This window comes from Sturnira hondurensis, unplaced genomic scaffold (assembly GCF_014824575.4).
Source record: "Sturnira hondurensis isolate 20B ecotype Veracruz unplaced genomic scaffold, ASM1482457v3 Scaffold0012488, whole genome shotgun sequence".
In the NCBI taxonomy this organism is placed as follows: Eukaryota; Metazoa; Chordata; class Mammalia; order Chiroptera; family Phyllostomidae; genus Sturnira; species Sturnira hondurensis.
The window spans coordinates 957,516-967,099 of NW_028085119.1; positions in this window are offsets into that span (position 1 = coordinate 957,516).

Below are 9,584 nucleotides of genomic sequence, written 5' to 3' on the forward strand. Positions count from 1 at the left end.
GCTAATGCCAGGTCTGGGACTCAGAGACCAGCTGTCGTTTATTTGAAAGGATTTATCTGAAGTTGTGAAGCATGAGCCAGGACCAGCCATTTACATGGAAAAGCAGCAGGGGTGGCCCATAAACAGGGTGGGTCAGAGCCTCTGAGGATTTCCAAGGTGGGTCAAAAAGTGTTAGCCAGGTTGATAGAGTCTCAGATACAGCAACAGCTTGCCAGTTCTGTGGGAAGATGGTTTAGAAAAGGGACAATGGCTTCTGTTCACCTTGATGCCAGACAATTCAGTTCCTCCCTGTATGTCACTGGTGCCTTTTAAGCTGCTACCCAGTGCTGGAGCTCAGAGGGAGTGAATCTGAGTAGGCGAGTCCACGTGTGGGTTCTTGAAAAGGAACTGCTTGGGGCTCTAGTACTTTCTTCCAACAACTCAATCCCCACTGGTTTTCGTAGCCAGAAATTGTGGGGACTTATCTTCCTGGCACTGGAAACCTGGGCCTAGGTGCCTGGTGTGGGGCTGGGATTCCTGGCTTCTGATATACCCCTTCCAAACTTTTATCCTGCACACATGGGTGAGGGCCCAGCCCATTGCGCCTTTGCGCCCCTGCTACCAATCTGGATGGGTGTGATTTTGTTTAATTCCATAGTTGTCAGACTTGATTTGACTCGAATTTCCGAATGTTCTGAGTGATGACTGTTCTCTATTTTAGTTTTAATTTTGATGTGACTGTGCAAAGAAGCTTCCATGTGTGCCTAAGCCACCATCCTGACCAGAAGTCCACACGAAGTTCCTGTCAACTAATACACAGCGATGCATTTGCTGAAAAGACTGAAAAGTTATTACATTTTAATCAGACACTTTCTTCTTAATGAGTGAAATCTTCTAGACACAGAAGTTCTCAAATTTTCATGGGTGAAAATTCAAACCACTAGTATATAGTGAAGAACAAATTTTGGGTAGAATACCTAGCATATACCAATATGTTTATTAAATGAATGAAAATATAAAGATGGCAATACTAGAACAGGGCCCTAGACTGGTGAGTTTTTATGGACATGGACATAAGTAATGGGAAGATCAGTGGATCCTTAGAGGAAATACTCAAAGGACTGCAAAGTTAAATTGAACTTGGACTAGTATCCTTTCACTGGTCATGGGATAAAAAATTCCGAGAAAAAAAAAGCTAACTTTTACATATTTTTCTTCCCCATTTTCCTCCCCTGGCACCAATATAGTGTTAAGTAATTTTTTAGAAAATATTTACAAAATGACCAAGCACGTGGTCAGTGGGCCAGCCAGAAGAACTGACACCAACATCAAAGGCAGCACAGCGGGATGAGCCCCTGAGTCACCGTGTGCACCTCCCTTAGAGCAATGCTCCTTCACATCCGTTGAACCCATTCCAGAGCCTCATTTGCTCTCCCCAACACCTCAGCCCAGAGACACTTCAGTGGAGTAGCACTTGAATAGAAAAGGCTCACACCGCTGTCTCCTGGAATCCTGGCTGCAGCCAGCTTCCACAGTAGGTGACTCATTAATGATCCAAGAGTGAGGAAGCTTATTCCCTGGCCTCCTTCACCTGGGAAGGAAGAAGCTGCCAAGACAGAAGTGCCCACCAGGAGGAGTGCATTGTCCACAAGGCGCAGCGTATACCTGGCATGCTTGCCCACTGCTTTGTGGGGATGTCATACTATGGGGTTCTGCCAGTGAGGCTCAGGAAAATCAGGGAGTGGTACCTAGAGGGAATCTGGTCCTCACCCTGCAAAGAGAAAAGAGTAGAAATTCCATACTGTTAGTGCCTTACACCCAAGGACCTAGTCCCAAGTGTAAACAGTTAACTCTACCTGATCAGATTACCAGTGATAGCCATTATCTTACTTTTGTTTATCTGCATTTTCTAAATTTTATATAGTGACTATGTTTTCCTTTTGAAAAGGGGTGGGAGAGGAAAATGTTTCCTTTCACACACTGGGGAATATTAGCTGGTTTGATCTTCATACAACAATCTTCTAAAAAAGAAGCCTACATCACCATCCTCAGTTTGCAAATAAAAAACTGAGTCTTAAATTTACATCGTTCTGCACTGGGTTATAGTTATCTCAAGTGAACCAAAGCCATAGACAAGCCCCCTTTGGATGCTTCCCTCCCAGCTGGCTGGTATAGCCACCCACTACCCTGAAGCCTTCTCCTACTGTCCACCCGCTGTGGCCTGCTGGAAGTTGCTGTTCATTGTTCAGTCAATGGCTACTTGCCAGGAAAAGGCAGAACCCTTTATTCTGAGACTCAGGATCTATGATACCCAAATCAGCAAGAAGCATCAAGGTGGCCTGCTTTCTCCTGCTTATGGATTCTTTTTGAAGAGAGAAATCTTAGAGACAAGAACCAGTTTACTAGTTTACCAAAGATCACACAGCTAACAAAGGCACAACTATTACGCAAACCTGACATTCAGTCTGTAGAGGTCTCTCAGCCCTTCAGTACAATCACCAAGATTCATTCAAAGCAATACAGGCATGGAACTCTCAGCTGGCCCCACCACCAGAGCTAGGGGAGTCTTGGCTCTTAACCTGCGCTGGTCAATGTGAGTCAAAGCACTGGGGCTGAGAAGATAGCCACCGCAGATGGGAGATCAACTGCATCCAAAAGAATCAATCAAATACATTGAAAGCAGTGGGAGCCAGGCTTCTCACTGATGAAAAAGGGAAGTACAAAAATAAAAACAGGGAAATTAGAATAAATCATCTGATGCTGCGTTGCAGTTGGAAGCACTGGCAGGAACGTAGGCTTTCCAAAACACACAGACACAGATACAGACAATGTGTGCACGTGTGAGTATAGCTCCGCCCACTGAGGGTCCCAGAATCAACAGCGGCCTGGAAGCACCGAGCAATTTTGATGCCTACATCTTGAATTCTAGATATTTTTCTCAACTAAAAGAAGCTAGAGCTCCATAGAAAAAGGATAATTCTGAGGCTGGGGCAGGAAAATATCAGATGAACCTGGAATTTTCTGGGACAGGAAATATGGAAGCTCACAAAGAATGATGGGAATAGGAACTTGAAAATCTGGGCCAGTTTGAGCGTCCAAGGAAATAATGCTGGTAATAAATTGTAACTCATTCAATGAAACAGGAATCTGTGAATCCATACTGATTAAATAAATAAGAAGGAAAGGCTCTACTTTATAGTAGCATACCAACTAGTAAGTATCAAAAGAATGGTAGCAGTATATAATTATCTATCAACCATTGTAATAATAATCGGGTCAGGTAGGAAGCATCTATAGATGCCAAAAATTAATGTGTAAAGGTATCATGGGAAACCAGATATTTACAGTCTTAAACTATTTTCTCACAAAATATTAATCTTAATAAATACTTATCAATACTTATGAATATCTCATCACAAACTACTGAATTATATGTGAGAAACCTGATAGACACCATCTTAACCAAATAAAAAAGTCAAGATCACCATTAATAAATTAAATTCATATCATGTACCTTCTGATAACACGCACTGAAAATACACCATTGTTCCTGTGATTTCCCCATAATGCACCTGAACCTAATCATGACAAAACATTAGACAACCCTGCACTGAGGAGCATTTACTGAAGATGACCAAGGAGGTATGCTAACTACACACAATGTTCAGTTCTGGAAGTATAAAGGACAGCATTGGACAATCAGTGAAACTTGAGTGGGGATCTTTGGATTAGAAAATAGTATGCTAACAATGTTAATTTCCTGATTTTGATGGGATGTTTGTGGTTATATAAGGAATGTTCTTATATTAAGGAGATACACATTGAGGTATTTAGAGGTAGTGGAACATCACACCTTTGCAAATGAATTTCAAATGCTCAAGAAAAAATCATGTATGTACTTAAATATATACAGAGAGAGAAAGATGGAAAATATGGTGGAATAGTAACAACTGATGAATCTGAGGAAAGGTATTTAGGATTTCTATACACTATTCTTGGAACTGAAAACTTTCAGTAGGTTTAAAATTATTTCAAAGTAAAAATTAACCCCCCAAAAGTATACGATAAAATTGAACACCAACAAAAATAAATAAATAATGCATATATGAAGAGAGAGAAAGAGAAGCAAAAACAGAAAAAGAGAAGGAGATAAAGAGAAAGGGGCATAATTTGAGACCTTTTTCTCTGTTTATGTGCATAGGAGTTTTGTGGCTATTTTTAAAAAATGAGATCACACTATACAAACTCTTTTGTAACTTGTTTCTTTCAGTTAATATCTATCTTAGTATCCTTTCTACATCAGTAGGGATAAATCTACTTCAGTCTTTTAATTGTTGCATAAATTGCTTTATTTCGATATTTTTTCAATTTTAAACCAAATCCTCATTTGACAATATTTAATTTGCTATCTAATATTCATTAAACCACCTATTTTCTTTTTTTTTTAAAGATTTTATTTATTTATCTTAGAGGGGAAGAGAAGGGGAGAGAGAGAGAGAAATATCAATGTATGGTTGCCTCTCGTGCGTCCCCTGCCAGGAACCGGGAACTGGCCTGCAACCCAGGCATGTGCCCTGACCAGGAATGGAACCGCGATCGCGTGGTTCGCAGGCCCGCGCTCAATCCACTGAGCTACACCAGCCAGGGCAAACCACCTATTTTCTTTGTTAACTTTTACTACTAGATAAGATCATGTACTTAAAGTCAGCATGTGAATGACTATGTCATGTCATAGGAGGAAAATATCCTCAGATGTGGGTTACTGAAATATTCCAAAGTAATAATAAATTCAAGGTAAAGTTTATGCCGATGAACAAAATCATTAAGACCTTTCTATGGGGCCTGAATGTCCCATGTGCCTACTGGCAGTGCAACTAGCAAATTTTCAAGGTGTCTTGTTGCTTTCTAACTGTCTATTCTCTTTCGAAACTCTATTTTATTTTAATTTAGGAGGACTCTTTGTAAGCCTACTTAGGAATGAGCACTGCAATTTCTTTTCTTGTCCCATAACCGTGACATGCTCATGTGAAATTATTCGGTCATATTTATAATCAGCAACAGTATAGTCAGAGGAAACCATCTTGTCTGTGGTGTTTGTTGCTAAAGAAGAGTTTCTCCCTGATAAACTCCTTGGGAATAACCAAGTGTGTGCACACATGTCCTTATCCTGTAATTAAAGGGGGACGTGGCAGCGGCATCTATGAAAGAACATGAGCTTCCCAAAGCAGATGGGATTGGGTCAGAGGTAATTGCCATCACTCTGCCAACATCCTGGGGCAATGGTAGGCATAGTAGGAGCAGGGCTTTGGCCAGGGCAAGCATCCAAAGCCTTGGGCATTTCTCTTGCAAAACTGACCCCCCAGTCACCTGGGAATCACCAGAAGTACAAGGCATGATTTATGTGTATGCATAAGGGAAGCTTGTTTGTGGTTATTTTTGTGAGGCTTTTGAGTGTATACATTGAGGCCACTAAAGCTAAAAGAAAGGATATCCTAGGAGTCCTTCCTGCCTGTTTCCAATTTCTTAGGAAGTGACACACTCCTCAAAGAGCCATGATCTCAGGAATGAAAAGTTTATAGACGCCACTGTCCCAGTCATCCCTCAACTCAAACTGCACGTGATGGTCACTTTAAAAACATTAAACCGTCAAATCATCATCATCCTGAAAGCTGGGGGGAAAAGCATTTGAGTGATTTGAGTGATTATTTAAAGCTTTTAAGTGACTTTTCTTTTTTAAGGTAGTATTTACTCATGAAGGCTTACATTTGAAATCAAGGCACATGTAGGCTTTTAACCGAAGCACATCTATAGATACTCCTTGACCTTCCCTAGCACTATATACATATTTCCCCTCCCTCCAGGAAGGAAATACATAATTTAGAGTGTGTTCCCATAAGTATAGGTTTGGTGAAAATAATTGATACTACTATGAAAACAGGAAAACAAGGTCAACCCCTACATTTTTTTAACAATTTAAATAACTGGAAAGCAACTCTTCAAAATAGAACAATAGACTATGATATTAGGTTATCTTTTTTGCCTCATAGAAAGAGAAAATTTCATGGAAAAATTACTGACAGTCACACTAGCTCAAATAAAGCACAACTGACAAAGTGCTTCATTTCAGTTTGCCAAGTTCCAAGAGTTTTAAGAGGCATTCTACAGACATGCTGGTCAGTAAATTTCCCAGGCGTTTCCAGAGAACCGATAGATGTGGCTGCAATAAAAAGATCCATGAACATACTCATCATACTTGTTGGACAAGACAGTTGACCTCAATTCTACTGCATCTCACATGACACAATAACTTTGTGGACATGCGTAATATTAAAGAATGCTCCAGAAATATTGAGTCATCTCAAATAAGAGAGCCCACTACTGATCACAGGTGCTATTTGAGAAGACATTATATTCATTATTTATCTAGTGCCAATCACCTGAGGTTATTTTTATTTGACTGTTTTTTTCAGTCCCTTTAGAAACTGTGAGTGCGCTGGCGTCCCCAAATCACTTTGAAGTCCTAGTTTCCAAACCATCAATCTCTCTCACTTCTGAATTTCTCAGCCTAAAAATTACATCCGATCCAGAAGTCAGTTCTGGGCTTTGGTATCGCCTCTGCCTCACTTCCTCATCTATAAAATGGCCCGTACTCACCAAGCCTTCATGTGGAATACTGTGACAATAAATGAAATCTCTAAAAGTGCCACTCAGATTAAACTAATATTTAGCAAGGTATCTACCCCGAGATAGGCACTCTGTTACATATTTTACTTGTAGTCTTTCCATTTAATCTTCGCAATAACTCAATTAGGTAACCATTATTAACTACATTCCATGATGAAAAACCGAGGGACAAAAAGTTGAATGACTCTTCTCAGACAGCACAATTATTCACAGGCAGACCTAGGGATCCAATTCCAATTCAGTGCTCTTGCTGTCTTATTATTTATGCTTCTACCTTTGTATATTCTAGATGATATTACAGTAATAAGACTTTCCAATAGAATTAAACTTCCGGCAACTACCAATAAGCCGTATTAGAGAAAGTAAAGAGGACTGTAAAGGTCATTTGCAAGTGGGTCTCAGCCAGGCTTTTGAGCAATTATAGCCTAAGGTCGAGATGCTGTGACTGAATTTTCTGGGGAAGCAAAAATATACATATATGAATATAATCTGGAAAGGAGGAAACTCCAGACTCCCTTTTGAAAGTAACAAAGAACATATTAATCTAGGACTGAGGATCAGCAGAAATATATAAGAAGTGAATATTTGGCTGACAGTGGAAGACTGACTCAGAAATGAAGACAGCCCCTAAATGCCTGGGATACACACACGTTCTTAGATGATATATATCAGGTGAGCAAGTTCACTGGCTGCTAAAAACTGCACAGCTCAATATCCCTCAGAACGTATTTAAAGCTGCTCTGTCACTAAGGCACCAACATTTGATCTGTTCTTTCCAAAATAGGCTTTAAAAAATTCAAAAGGAAAAAGAGCAAGAGCCCTGTAAACAACATCTCCTGCAGCTCCTGTGAACACTGCAGCTATGGTGAATATCAGACAGTCAGTGGCAAAGGCTGAACAGACTTCAGGGCTGATGAGAGAAAAGTCTCCAGGGCGGTGGCTACAGAAAAGAGGAGCAGCTTCTCCTCTCTGCTGCTTGGTTATTGTGACCTGAAGAGGAGAAACCACAGCTGCCCACCTGTTGGAAAGGAAGACAGGTGAGCATGTTTCCTTGGCGGGTATTTATGGCTTACCCTGCACTGTGCTCTGGGGCACCTACAGTCCTAATTTTCTGAGGCTCCCCAGTTGCTTTTCAACTCCTTTCTAGGAGAAAGAAGTTCTGTCTGTGGGACACCAGTCCATGGGCGATGGACGTTCTATCCAAGAAAGACCAAAGTCTTGATTCAATGATTAATAACCAAAATAGGAGTTCCCACAGAATTACAGTGCTGCAGTCTCTCATCCAAGATTCAGAAATCCAAAAGCTCTGAAAATAAAAGTTTCATTTTTGTGGTTCATTTCACAAGCAAAGCCTGACCTGACTTCTTCCGGTGACAAAACCAGATTTGGATTTATGGGAGGGTGTAACAGGGTGCTGCCCCGAGCTCCTAGGGGTTAGTGAAATCTTTACTAGATGCACCATAGTATTTTTCCATGATCTGAAAACAAAACTGTGAATTCCAAGAATTCATAGCTCCAAGTGTGTTGGCTATGGACTATGGACCTCTATTCCACATCCTTATGTATTCTTCTCCTTTCTTTTGTTCTACATGTCAGTTAATCCATCTCTTACACAGTATAATTCAACTAATCCACAGTATCTTAATAAACAGGTATATGTTCACAGGAAACCCACAGCTTGCCAGACCAGGTTGCAAGGTCAACCGCCAAACTTTGGAAGAGCCAAACTGCACAGGCTGAGCTTTGTGCACGGAGGAAACAGCACCACCAGCAAATTGCTGAGAGAAGTCGGCATATGGAGGGCGCCTAGGACAGCCTCACAGGGCAATCACCACTGAAGCTCTAGAAATACTGCCTTTTTTCCTTTAAAATATGAATAAATTTTTATTTTTTATTGTTATTTAATACTGCCTTAAAACTGATCCACTTCGCTAATAGCTAACAACTTTATCTCTGTCAACTACCACATTTAAAAGTTTAATTTATCAGTCTCATACATTAAAATTTTAATTTAAATCCTGGTGAGCTTTAGAAATTCAACACCATGGGCGCCTGCACAATCCCAAATTCTCAAAATTTTGTCAGTGAAAAGCACACAGAAGACATAATAATACACATTGTATTTTTCATTTCTCTCTTGGTGGAATTATTTTATTTCAAGCACACTGTAAAAGAGTGGGCACCTGACAATCACTTCTTCCAAATGACAGGCAGTGGATAAACTTGGACATGTGCTTAGAAAAGTCACTTATCAAGAGCTGCTCGAATCCACAGATGGGGGGGGCCCTCTGGATCACAACATGCTCTGCTGTTTTATAGGGGTCTGATAGTCAAATATTTTCTTGTCCTATATGCCAAGCCAGTTTGCTCTAAATTTAACACTCTTCAGTAGAATACAGATAGCCACACTCAGATAAAGAACCACAAGTTTTAAGCTGTGCTCTAAATGTTCTATCTAGTCTCCCATGTGTATTTAGGAAGCAGAGTAAAGAGTCATCAGCTTGGGATTTTAGAAATCCACAGTATATCAGGAAGAATATCTGCCCAGACCACCACTGTTTAAATGAAAATTTCAGCCCAGAGCTTTGTCCCTTCTGTCAGAATATCTGACTTCTAAATCATGTGGGCTTATGGATTTGGGGTTAAAATACAACAAAAAAGCATACACACATGAGAAAGAGAGAAAGGTTTAAGGTGGAAATGAAATAGAAGAACAGTAGCTACTTCTTGACAAGCCAAAAATGAAAAGACCTAACTGCTTACATTTATGAAAGAAGCAAATAGCAAGGAGTGGAAAGAGTTATTTAGGGTATGTAATTCAGAAATTACAACTAAGATTCATGGGAAGGAAAAATTGGTACTATGTAACAGAGGTAGCTTGTGACCAAAAACTATTTCTCCCTTCTTCCTGATTTGGGGGA